Here is a 13,055-nt window from a genome sequence, read left to right as displayed (position 1 = left end):
TGAAATTAATTGTGCAAAGTCGACTCCACGAAGCTCGATGCACGAAGCTTTGGAACTGAATGTTTGGTAAAAAAGACTTTGAAAAGTCAAACTTGGGAATCAATCAGTGAAGGAAGGCCTAGAGTGTGGTCTTTACAGCCTGTGCTGTTTGTAAATCACAATGCACCACAACAACAACAAGTGTAGGACAAAGTTTTAGACACTGGAACCCCCTTTTTAAGACCTTCAGAAATCTGAGAAGATCGGGTCTTAAAAAGGAGGGGGGTCTTAAAATGGGGGTACATTTGCAAGCTCTTGAAAGGGAGGAAGTCTTGAATTGGGGGGGGGGGGGGGGGGTCCTAAAAGGGAAGTTCAACTGTTGAGGAAAACCTTGAAGACACCTTGTTTCTGTGTGAAGGTATTGCTATTGGTTGGCTATGTGCACGTCCCTCTCTATCTCATACTCTGTTACGTCTGTATCCAGCCATGGGACTGGCAGATGTTATACATTGTTGACGCTCCAAAGAACATTCTGGAGATCCCCAGATTGCACCATTTTGCTTCACATTTTAAAAGTTGTCTGGATGGGGGGGGGGGGGGGGGTTGTATACTTTTTAGGCTTTTTTTTTTCTCCTTAGTTTTACAATTTTCTGATCTCATGCTTGATCACATTGAAGCGCAAAACTTTTATGGCGAAAAACTATACGGGTAAACACTGAGGTGACAGTAGTTCTGTCTTAAGGTAATGTTGTTTGTTCTTACACTCAGAGGACTCTTCTTCTTCTTCTTCGTTCGTGGGCTGAAACTCCCACGTACACTCGCGTTTTTTGCACGAGTGGAATTTTACGTGTATGACCGTTTTTTACCCCTGGAAACATACAGGAAACTGGTAATCTTCCAGTAGGTATTAATTTAGTTTTACTAAAGCCTGCTGGGACACAAGTAATGGGTTAGTGCATTTGTAAACAGGAATCGCTTGACAAGTGGCCCCCTTCATTCCCCCCTTCCTCGTCCTGATATGGCTCTGCGTAGTCGGCTGGACGTTAAGCAACAAATAAACAAACAAACAAATTTAGGCAGCCATACGCCGTTTTCGGAGGAAACATGCTGGGTATTTTCGTGTTTCCATAACCCACCGAACTCGGACATGGATTACAGGATCTTTTTCGTGCGCACTTGGTCTTGTGCTTGCGTGTACACACGGGGGTGTTCGGACACCGAGGAGAGTCTGCACACAAAGTTGACTCTGAGAAATAAATCTCTCGCCGAACGTGGGGATGAACTCGCGCTGATAGCGACCAACTAGCTACAAATCCAGCGCGCTACCGACTGAGCTACATCCCCGCCCCGACTCAGAGGACAATAGGTCAGTTCGACCTGGATTGAAATGATTTGTACAGTCAAGCCTGTCTATAACGACCATTCAAGGGACCGACCCAAAGTGCATGTTATAGACAGGTGGTCGCTTTAAACAGGTTCCCCTTTTGGAAAACCTCCCAGCTCAGTTTGATGCTCCAGTTTATGATACAAGTTTTCAGAGCAAAGGTGAAGGACAGTCATCAACAATGTACATCACTACATGCTTAGCGGGATGCAGTTGATGACAACAAGCTTGTGCATACTTTGCCGTGCCCCATTGTCTTCTGCGGAGTCTAGCGTCTTGAGAAAACAATGGCGCAGGTAGCTTTATATCGTCCGGGACGTGTCTTGGGTCAGTGACCATCGTTAGCAGTCTGTGAGTGTGTCAAGTGGAGGGTTTTGCAAGGATATTATCTTATGCAAGACGAGGGGATGCGAGACTCTGCGAAGTCTAGTGTCATGAGAAAACAATGGCGCCGGTAGCTTTATATCGTCCGGGACGTGTCTTGGGTCTGTGACCATCGTTAGCAGTCTGTGAGTGTGTCAAGTGGAGGGTTTTGCAGGGATACTTTCTTATGCAAGACGAGGGGATGCGAGACTCTAGGACCTAATGAGATCATGTACGAAATAAAATTGCAGTCTGGTCCTACTGAAATGACTGAAACTCAAAGAAATCACAGTTCCAGACAAACTGTGTTTTAATTTTGACTATTGGAAGCTTGATGCTTTAAGTTCCACAGCAAAAACAATGAAATGCAGATGAAAAATTCGCCTGCAACTGCATTTAACTTGATCACATTTTCTCTCCAGTGCTTTTTCACAGAATGAAATAATTTGTTTGAGGACTGTGTGTAGTCGCTGTGATGTGAAATTCAGGGAATCAATCATTTTCAAAGGATTAATGATGTGACTGAAATTTAGTTAAAATTTTATGACTGGTACGGAGAAACTGAAATCATTATAAAAACACTATTTCTCTGTGGCTGGTGAGGTTGAATGTTTTGTGTACAAAGGCCAGTGGTTTTGAATTAGTTCAAAGTATGAATTTAACTGTATTTGTGTATTTCTGCGTTCGTGGGCTGAAACTCCCACGTACACTCGTGTTTTTTGCACGAGTGGAATTTTACGTGTATGACCGTTTTTACCCTGCCATTTAGGCAGCCCATAGACCAAATAGCCTGGACCGCCAACTCGTCACGTGACCCTTCGAGGTTACGACGCTCGACTTTCATAGGGGCGCTTAGCGTCCGGTTTGAAAGACAGTGAAAAGAAAGCACGCTCCAGTTATTTGTGACAATGGGAGGTGACAATGAACTGGATTTTCCAAAACTCCAAACTAAACTTAACAAAACTCATCGAAAAACATGTTCCATATGCACTTTAGCTGAGTTTACTTTAGCATTTTCAGAACTTACCTCGGCAACTTCGTCCATGTTTACAATCGACAACGGATATGACATCCCCCTGATTTCTGAAAGGCCAAGAAGAGCGGGGTAGTAGTTGCGCTGAGAAGGATAGCACGCTTTTCTGTACCTCTCTTCGTTCCTAAATGCGAGGGGCTGCTACCTCGTAATAGAGAGAAAGAGCGGAGAGAGAGCTAGTTGGCGGTCCAGGATAAATGGTCTATGGGCAGCCATTCGCCGTTTTCGGAGGAAGCATGCTGGGTATTTTCGTGTTTCTATAACCCACCGAACTCTGACATGGATTACAGGATCTTTTTCGTGCGCACTTGGTCTTGTGCTTGCGTGTACACACGGGGGTGTTCGGACACCGAGGAGAGTCTGCACACAAAGTTGACTCTGAGAAATAAATCTCTCGCTGAACGTGGGGACGAACTCACGCTGACAGCGGCCAACTGGATACAAATCCAGCGCGCTACCGACTGAGCTACATCCCCGCCCGCGTGCTGTATATTTATATATGATTGATTTTATTCTCATCAACAAATCTCAAAACCAGAGTACCTCAGTTCTGAAATATAACTCATGTAATGTATGTTTATTGTTTGTATTGTGTAATATTGCTCTTTCATATGTTACCTGATTATGCCTGTCAGTCAAAGAATTCTCGTGACCTGGGTCAGCCAATCAGAGTAACACACCTGACGTGATCATGAATATTCACAGGTCAAATGCGTTTGACACACAACAATCTCACAATATAAACCATGTTGAACATGCGTTTCGGTTGCTTCACTTTTTCTTGTTGAACAGAGAGCGACAGATTTAGAACCGACTCCAGACGGATGAGAAATGACGTAAAGATACATTTGACGTAAAGCGAGTGACGCAATTTCACTTAATTAAGATTTCAAGTGAGCGGGTCGGCATTGCACACTCAGATGATGGGCGGTGCCTTGCTGTTCCGTAAAGCACCCACCGACAAAACTCGCTTTTCGGTATTTTTTAGATGAAGAGAGTATTATCTGACAGCATTTGAAGTGTCATTCTTTAGAATAAATCACGCTGATATTGTTGATTTAAATGTTTACTTTGTCTTGTTAATTTTTAGCTTGATAAACAAAAGAGGTCCCTGCCTGAACGTTATAACATTTAGAGGGTCACCTAGAATCCGTCCTGATTGGTCAAAAAGCCATATGAGGCACTGAATTGGTAATAATGGGTAATATTGACATATTCACATGTTCTGTGTTCTTTTGTGCGTCTGAGATTACACGAAATAAGTAATATGCTACACAGTGAACTTTAAAAGAATCAATTTACAGTATGTTTACCCCCCGCGGGTTAGGGGGAAGGATTTACCCATCCCTGGTCCCCCCGCGGGTTAGGGGGAAGAATTTACCCGATGCTCCCCAGCATGTCGTAAGAGGCGACTAACGGATTCTGTTTCTCCTTTTACCCTTGTTAAGTGTTTCTTGTATAGAATATAGTCAATGTTTGTAAAGATTTTAGTCAAGCAGTATGTAAGAAATGTTAAGTCCTTTGTACTGGAAACTTGCATTCTCCCAGTAAGGTAATACATTGTACTACGTTGCAAGCCCCTGGAGCAAATTTTTGATTAGTGCTTTTGTGAACAAGAAACAATTGACAAGTGGCTCTATCCCATCTCCCCCCTTTCCCCGTCGCGATATAACCTTCGTGGTTGAAAACGACGTTAAACACCAAATAAAGAAAGAAACAGTATGTTTCAAAGCTGTGTCAAATCTATCGGTCTGTTTGTCTGTTTATCTCCATCTGTCTGTCTATCTGTCAGTCTGTTTTTGTTTCACAAAGTTTTTTGAGTAAAATTCTGTTGTAACCTGATCATTGTTCGTTCTTTCCATTGACAAAGGAATATCAGTACTTGTACCTATGTTTCAACATCACTGGAAGTAGAAATCTGAGAAAGCTAACCATGGCGAGTAGAAACATGTAAATGTCAAAACATATAAATGTCGAGTAAAAATGTGAATCCACTCGCCAAATGCGAGTAAAGTTGCTGAAACAAATGGTTGGTTTGGCGATTAAAAAGACTAAAATTTGCTCTCTGGCTAGTAAATTATGAGAAGTACTAGCCAAAGGCTAGTGCCCCATTTTGTGGACTTTCAGCGCTGGAGTCTTCATATTCCCCCCGCGGGTTAGGGGGAAGAATTTACCCGATGCTCCCCAGCATGTCGTAAGAGGCGACTAACGGATTCTGTTTCTCCTTTTACCCTTGTTAAGTGTTTCTTGTATAGAATATAGTCAATGTTTGTAAAGATTTTAGTCAAGCAGTATGTAAGAAATGTTTGTTTGTTTGTTTGTTTGCTTTACGCCCAGCCGACCACGAAGGGCCATATCAGGGCGGTGCTGCTTTGACATATAACGTGCGCCACACGCAAGACAGAAGTCGCAGCACAGGCTTCATGTCTCACCCAGTCACATTATTCTGACACCGGACCAACCAGTCCTAGGACTAACCCCATAATGCCAGACGCCAGGCGGAGCAGCCACCAGATTGCCAATTTTAAAGTCTTAGGTATGACCCGGCCGGGGTTCGAACGTAAGAAATGTTAAGTCTTTTGTACTGGAAACTTGCATTCTCCCAGTAAGGTCATATATTACTACGTTGCAAGCTCCTGGAGCAATTTTTGATTAGTGCTTTTGTGAACAAGAAACAATTGACAAGTGGCTCTATCCCATTCCCCCCTTTCCCCGTCGCGATATAACCTTGAACGGTTGAAAATGACGTTAAACACCAAATAAAGAAAGAAAGTCTTCATATGGCAGGTAAATTAACAAACTTTACACAACAGCAAATGAGAGAAATCAGGGCATTAACAGCAAGGATATTTTGCATAGGAACAGGGGGGGGTGTTGGGGAGACGGGTTTGGAGGAGCGGGGTGTCTTAGAATGACGGCATCACTGTCGGAGAAGCTTAGTTTGTTCATGTCAGGTCCACGGTGTTAGCGGTTAAATCGTAGTCATTTCAGAAGTTCAGTGGCTTTTTGCCATGGAGAGAATTCTGATCCTTGAAAAGTTAATTTTATTGATTTGCAGTCAGCATTTTTCTTTCTCTTTCCCCTCTGTCTCACATGCTCTCTCTCTCTCTCTCTCTCTCTCTCTCTCTCCCTCTCTCTCTCTCTCCCCTGCGTCTGCCTGGCATACACTCTATCTCTATCTCTCTGCCCCAAACCCCCACCCCATGTCTCGTGCGCACTCACTCTCTCTCTCTATCTCTGCCCCTCTCTTTCTCCGTCTACCCCCTCTCTCTTTGCACCCTCAATCCTCCTTGTGCGCTCTCTCTCTCTGGGCGGGGACGTAGCTCAGTTGGTAGCGCGCTGTCTTTGTAGCCAGTTGGTCGCTATCAGCGTGGGTTCGATCCCCACGTTCGGCGAGAGATTTATTTCTCAGAGTCAACTTTGTACAGACTCTCTTCGGTGTCTGAACACCCCCGTGTGCACACCAGCGCACGAAAAAGATCCCACGTTCACAGCGAAAGTCTCAGGGCTTGGAAAACACGAAGACACGCATGCATCATCTCTCGTCTCTGATTATCATGATCGTATTTCGATACTTTGACGAGACACACCCAATGCTGGTGTGTCGAAGAAGACAGCCACAGCGGGCTTGTTCGAATCAAAGTATCACACCATATCTTCAGCGTATTACCAATACCTGTCCTAATATAGACCAGTTGGTCTAAGAGGACGTTAAACCCTAATAGTCAGTCAGTCTCTCTCTCTCTCTCTCTCTCTCTCTCTCTCTCTCTCCCCACCCCTCTCTCTCTCAAACTTCGCTTTTTTCATCGCTGCAAGATGTTTGAACTGTTGTTTCTGTCACTAAGTGAGTGAGGTACTGATATGTGTTTATGTTTCGATGTGTGTGCTTCTGGTGTACTTGACATTGTGTGGATGCCATTTCATGTTTTGTTGTCAGCTTGTTTTGCATTCATTTGTTAAAATGAACTAGCATCAGTATATGTTTATGATATTGTGACCACTAACTGAATAAAAGTGTGGATAATAAACTGAAGAGCATCTGTGTGTGTGTGTGTTAAAGCGTGTGTGTGTGAGTGAGAGAGAGAGAAAGCGTGTGTGTGTGTATGTGTATGTGAGCGTGTGTGTGTGCAAGGGTGCATCTGCTTCCGTTTGGCGACAGAAACCGTTTTTTCTTGATGGGCAGAAACGGAAATTCCGTTTTTCAAAAATTGCGGGGAAAAAACCACATAAAACATGTTTGTTGATTGATTCCCAAACTTTAACAGTAGGCTTTGAGGGTGCCTTCTGTTGCTTCCATTTCATTTCTATTTCAATCTATGAATTGTCGGCACCTGGGGGACTCGGAAACCAACAGCCCCCCACCCCAACAGCCCCCCCCCCAACAGCCCCCCACCCCAACAGCCCCCCACCCCAACAGCCCCCCACCCCAACAGCCCCCCACCCCAACAGCCCCCCACCCCAACAGCCCCCCACCCCAACAGCCCCCCACCCCAACAGGGAGTTGCCCCTGTATCCCACCGGCCTCCTGTACCCCATGTTCAGTGTTTTGAAATGTTCTCTGAAGCACCATTGTGTGTGTGTCGGGGGGGGGGGGGGGGGGCGTAGCTCAGGTGTTAGAGCAACGGTGTGTGCAAACTCGGAGACGGTGCCCTTGTCCCACCCCCATGTCACCACAGTGGCACGTAAAAGATCTCGGTCATTCTGCCATAAGTGCAGGTACGTGGCTGAATACACACACCTAAACACGCATACACCTGTGTATCTTATTTAAAGTCTGGAACTGGGAAAGAAGTCGTTGAACTTTAATCCGTTCGCTGCATGTCAGCTGCCGTCCTGGGTAACTTGCTTTAACGGACAACAAACGTTCAATAAACAACAAACAACGGCGTGTGTGTGTGTGTGTGTTTGTGTGTGTGTGTATGTGTATGTGTGTGTGTTTGTGTGTGTGTATGTGTGTGTGTTTGTGTGTGTGTATGTGTGTGTGTGTGCTGTATTTATGTATACATGTACTTCAAGGGCACACTGCAATTTGTCAGCTCGGGTAAACACATGTAATGCTTTGTATGCACATATTTCCTCAGTGGTAGCGAACACTGAGGTTTGGACTGGTTTGTTGAGATAAACAGTATGGTGCACAGGCTTCCTATAGCTGTGTTGAAGTCGTACGGTGTCAGGTTACATCCTCATAATCTTCCTTTGCAAACAGGATGGTCGCAACGTTTCTAATTACGCTTCAATTCAGCTTCTTCTTCCTCCTCTCCTTCTTCTATACTGTTCAAAAAAAGAAACGCATAGTTGCTACTTGCCAAATTTGTTTTATTTTTCGAAAAAATTAACAGAAAATCCAATATTTAGATTAATTATTTGTTTGAAATTTGGTATGGACACAGTTGAATGCACACACAGTTCATTTGCATCTTCAAATCAATCAGTCAATCAATACGATTGGGTGCCGAGGCTGTCAAGTCAGTAGGGGGTGTGACTGCCTTGAGCAGCAACAACTGCCCGGCACCTTCTGGGCATGGACTGGATCAGATGCCGGATATCTTGCTGTGGGATGGTGTCCCACTCCTCCTGAAGTGCCTGCAATAGATCGTGGTGATTTGCCGGCGCTTCTTCTCGCCTGCGCACACGTCTGTCCAATTCATCCCAGAGGTGTTCTATCGGGTTCATGTCTGGCGACGTCATGGATGGCCAGGGAAGCACCTGGACATGGTGGTCGGTGAGGAACTGGGTGGTGAGTCGTGCTGTGTGCGGGCGAGCGTTGTCCTGCTGGAATATGGCATCCTGGTCAGCCAGAAGAGGAAGGGCGTGTGGGCGCAGAATTTCCTCCACGTATCGCTGGGCAGTTATGCGCCCTTGGACGTGCACCAGGGTGCTCCTTCCAGCGGTATTGATCGCCCCCCACACCATGACGCCTCCACCACCATGAACGGGTGCCTCATCCACACAGTTGGGCGCGTAACGTTCGTTTACTCTCCGGTAGACCCTCCTCCGACCATCATGTCGCTGGAGCAGGAAGTAGGACTCGTCGCTGAACCACACGTGTCTCCAGTGATTCCGGACGGTCCAGCGAAGGTGCTGGTTGCCCCACTGCACTCGGTTCTGGCGATGGCGGCGGGTGAGGACAGCTCCTCTGTGAGGTCTGCGAGCTCTCAAACCAGCTTCATGCAGGCGGTTCCGCACGGTCTGGTCCGATAATCGGTGTGGCCCGGGGAGAGCCTGGACAGAAGATGAGGCCGACAGGAAACGATTCCGGAGGTGGCGGAGCCGTATGAAGCGGTCGTGAGCAGCAGTTGTCGCCCTTGGTCTTCCCGCTCGTGGCAAGTCAGCAACGGAGCCAGTGGCTTGAAACCTGACCCACAGTCTACTGATGGTGCTCTGGGACACGTGGAAGTGCCTGGCGATTGCACTTTGACTTTGGCCTGCTTGTAAACGACCCAATGCAATTTGGCGGTCTTCTCTGCTCAATCGGGCCATCTTTCGTCGCTGAATTGTCGTCTGATTTCTTTGTGGCGAACAATCCGCTTTTATGGGTTTTGGAAGACATGGTGAGAGCTCAATATTCCCCGAGTTTCACGAGATTACACTGAAGCATGACGAGTGGTCATGCCAAATGAGCAATTTTGACATTGTAGCCACTGATAACGCATGCGTCACGTGCAGAGCTCACTTGTGGCAATGGACGAAAGGTCGACGACCAGATAAACATTTTCTGCAGTTTGGTGGATATCCTTGTAGCCATATAACTAAATTAACCAAATATTACAAGCTATGCGTTTCTTTTTTTTGAACAGTATATAAGACATGGCGTGACGGATTCAATTTGCTTGTCTGTCTCATGTTCAACTCTGCCTAAAAAAAATCAATGCATTTTACGCGCGTTTCAAGTACAATTAAATACCATCACAAGAATCTCTCATTGTGGCCTCACATTTCCATGACCATCTGATTACCACGACTGAACAGTATAACAGCAATTAAAGACGCATGGTAATATTATTGTGTTTCGGACATTTTCTTCCCCATGCAAAGACTGCTGTGGTCGAAAGTTTTGTTGTTTCTACAAACTTCGCTGTTTTTCAGACACTCGACATATCAACATCAGCGATCGAAAAGTGTAGTCACTGTCAACAAAAAACTCCAGTTATTGAATTTCTTTTGGGTTCCCATATGCACTTCCTGTATAATCAATCGATCTGGTCGTCAAGCAACACTAAAACCTTTCAACGAGCAACATACAGTTACAAAGACCGAGAGACAGACAGAACCAGCGGGGAGGAAGCGGTGTTTGATGATGTACCTGTTTTTACACAGAGCCACCTGTTCATGATCAGTGCTCACTCTACAGTCGTGATTTTTGTGTGGAAGTGGCCAGTGGTTGTCCTGGTAGTACCTCCTCTTGCTGCTCCTCGTCACCGACCTCCTGGGACATAGAGGTTGACGCCAAGGGTTTCACTGGGTCGACTTTTTCTACTTCCTCCAGATCCCCACCGGCTTCCACCACCACTTCATGACTGATTTCATGAATGCTGTCGAGAGTCTCAAATGAAAGACTGTCCATCTGTAAAAAGCACAACCTCGCATACCGTGAATATTTTGTAACATTATTCTCATGACTGCCATAGTATGGGACCCCAAACAAATGTTCGGCCACAAGGAAGCCTCTACAACAATAATTATGTTCCATGTAATAGCCTTAAAGACTATAAATGGAGGGCAGTCTCTATGATCTGAAAAAGCACTTTGACCTTAGCATTTCTGCAATTTACAGACATGTGCACTTTGATCTTAGCAAAATCTGGGACCCCACACACGATTTTGTATTCATGCGATCAAGGACCTCCACATTCTTGTTTTTGTTCACAATACAAAGATGGGTAGCTGGTAACCTCCCGAAATGTTTCAGAGTGTACAATAGATCGAGGGAATGCACAAAAAGCTGCCTGAAAGAATTGCTCTTTGACCTTAGCATGGTTGCACTTTGACCTTAGCATGCGATTCGAATTTTTCATAGACGTATCTTGCTAAACCAAAGTAGGAATGAAGGAGGGATAAGCTAGCATCGTAAGAAACATAATCTAATTAATAGTAGTTATGAATGACTGGTATATATTGAATACTAAGTGAAAATCCTACCTACCAGCCCGCCAACACTTCGACTCGAGGGCCCGTATCGTACCACGTGACCGCACGTATACTGAACTTGCCTTAGCTTCCTTCTACGGTGTGATGAACTCTGACTTAAAGTCTATGCAGCTGTGGTACGACTGCTGCATTATTCGTAAGTGTGGGTAAGTCATCTGCAACCGAGCAACATGTTTTTGTCGGTGGATTTCTTGAGGTTGATTTTAAAATGGAGAAGTACTGTTGAAATAACTTCTTTGTTTTGTGTCAGTCTTCTGTGTTGTCTCGAGCAACCTACACGCTCGCTGTCACTTGCTGCTTTGTTTGAAAGTACAATGTTCTTTTCTAATCGTGAAGCTTAGACAAACGGTTTGTGAAATTAAATTCGTTAGTGGTGTAATTTAAAGTTTGGCGCATTGATAAGCTACAAACACTTCTCGTCCAGTTTAAAATGTTTAACTTTATGAACAGTGCCGCAGTCCTACTCAGCCTAAATACTGTAGTATATACTGTCACTGATGGACTCATTGTCAGTTCCAATTCAATTAATTTGCTCCATCAAATGCGATTTTAAATACAGAATACAGAATACAGAATCTTTAATTGCCCAAGGTTGGGAATTAGTGATGACATTGCGGTTAAGTAACATTTCAATCCAGCCATATACACCAACACACGCATCATTTATACAAACTGATCAACAACATTAATTTAAAAACAACACTGGACAGCATAAATTTAAAAATACATTCACAAAAACTAGCAGTATACACTCAAAGCTTCCTCGCCTCAAGTCACCCCCCCCCCCACACACACACACACACACACATATACACACACACACGCCCACACGCACACTAATACGACGAGTGACTGTCACTGAAACCAGAGACATACATACAGACTTCTATCGATGTCTCTGCTGAAACACACGTGTATGCTCGATCTTTGCCAATGCACGTCTTCCCTTCTTGAGGTTTCTAGTTATGCTTTTTACATTTAGTCAAGTTTTGACTAAATGTTTTAACATAGAGGGGGAATCGAGACGAGGGTCGTGGTGTATGTGTGTGTGTGTGTGTGTGTGTGTTTGTCTGTGTGTGTGTGTGTGTGTGTGTGTGTGTGTGTGTGTGTGTGTGTGTGTGTGTGTGTGTGTACATGAGAGTTTCTGGGTATGATATCCCCAGACGTTTTTTTCGTTTTTTTTCGATAAATGTTTTTTAAGACGTCATATCCGGCTTTTTGTAAAAGTTGAGGCGGCAATTGATTGAAAGTTTGGCCAAGCAATCTTCGACGAAGGCCGGACTTCGGTATTGCATTTCAGCATGGAGGCTTAAAATTTATTTATGACTTTGGTCATTAAAAATCTGAACATTGTAATTAAAATTATTTTTTTATAAAATGATCCAAAATTACTTTTATTTTATTCTTTATCATGTTCTGATTCCAAAAACATATAAATATGTTATATTTGGATTAAAAACAGGCTCTGAAAAATAAAAATATAAAAATTATGATTAAAATAAAATTTCCGAAATCGATTTAAAAACAATTTCACCTTATTCCTTGTCGGTTCCTGATTCCAAAAACATTAGATATGATATGTTTGGATTAAAAACACGCTCAGAAAGTTAAAACGAAGAGAGGTACAGTAAAGCGTGCTGTGCAGCACAGTGCAACCGCTACCGCGCTAAACAGGCTCGTCACTTTCACGGCCTTTTGCACTAGCGGCGGACTACGGTCATTGTGAAAAAATGCAGTGCGTTCAGTTTCATTCTGTGAGTTCCACAGCCTGACTAAATGTAGTAATTTCGCCTTACGCGACTTGTTTTAATATTTTTTATCGTTATTGTGGTTTTGATTCGAAATACTGATTTTCTTGTTACATGTAATTTTTTTTCATTTTATTAATTTCATCTACATTTTTTAATTCTAATCAGTTCACGAACAATTACCGCCGACACATGTTGAAGAAAATAATCAATTATAGTGTACCTGTCCGAGTAACTCGGCTGGCTGGTCTCATGTATCCACACAAATAAAAAGCGCATTGAATTGACTTTAGCAAGCAAGTAATACTCCGTAATGAAAGCACAAGCAATAGTAACTTACGAATCACACCCACTGCATAGTGTGCAGGTTCACTTTCTTTGTAAATGTGTAACAAATCCC

At 44.1% G+C, this 13,055-nt stretch overlaps 1 protein-coding gene across 1 annotated transcript in view; it reads left to right on the top strand.

Annotated features, from left to right (window-relative positions):
* Window positions 1-282, top strand: part of LOC138980493 (lysine-specific histone demethylase 2-like) — a 31,088-nt gene extending 30,806 nt beyond the window's left edge. Inside the window, exon 20 of the mRNA XM_070353372.1 lies at window positions 1-282. This exon is cut by the window's left edge and continues 967 nt beyond it. The gene's annotated coding sequence lies outside the window, so the exon portion shown is untranslated.
* The last annotated feature ends 12,773 nt before the right edge of the window (window positions 283-13,055 follow it).

This window comes from Littorina saxatilis, linkage group LG11 (genome assembly GCF_037325665.1).
Source record: "Littorina saxatilis isolate snail1 linkage group LG11, US_GU_Lsax_2.0, whole genome shotgun sequence".
Classification (NCBI taxonomy): domain Eukaryota; kingdom Metazoa; phylum Mollusca; class Gastropoda; order Littorinimorpha; family Littorinidae; genus Littorina; species Littorina saxatilis.
Note: the sequence above shows the minus strand (reverse complement) of the source record. Positions and strands in the feature narration are given on the sequence as shown.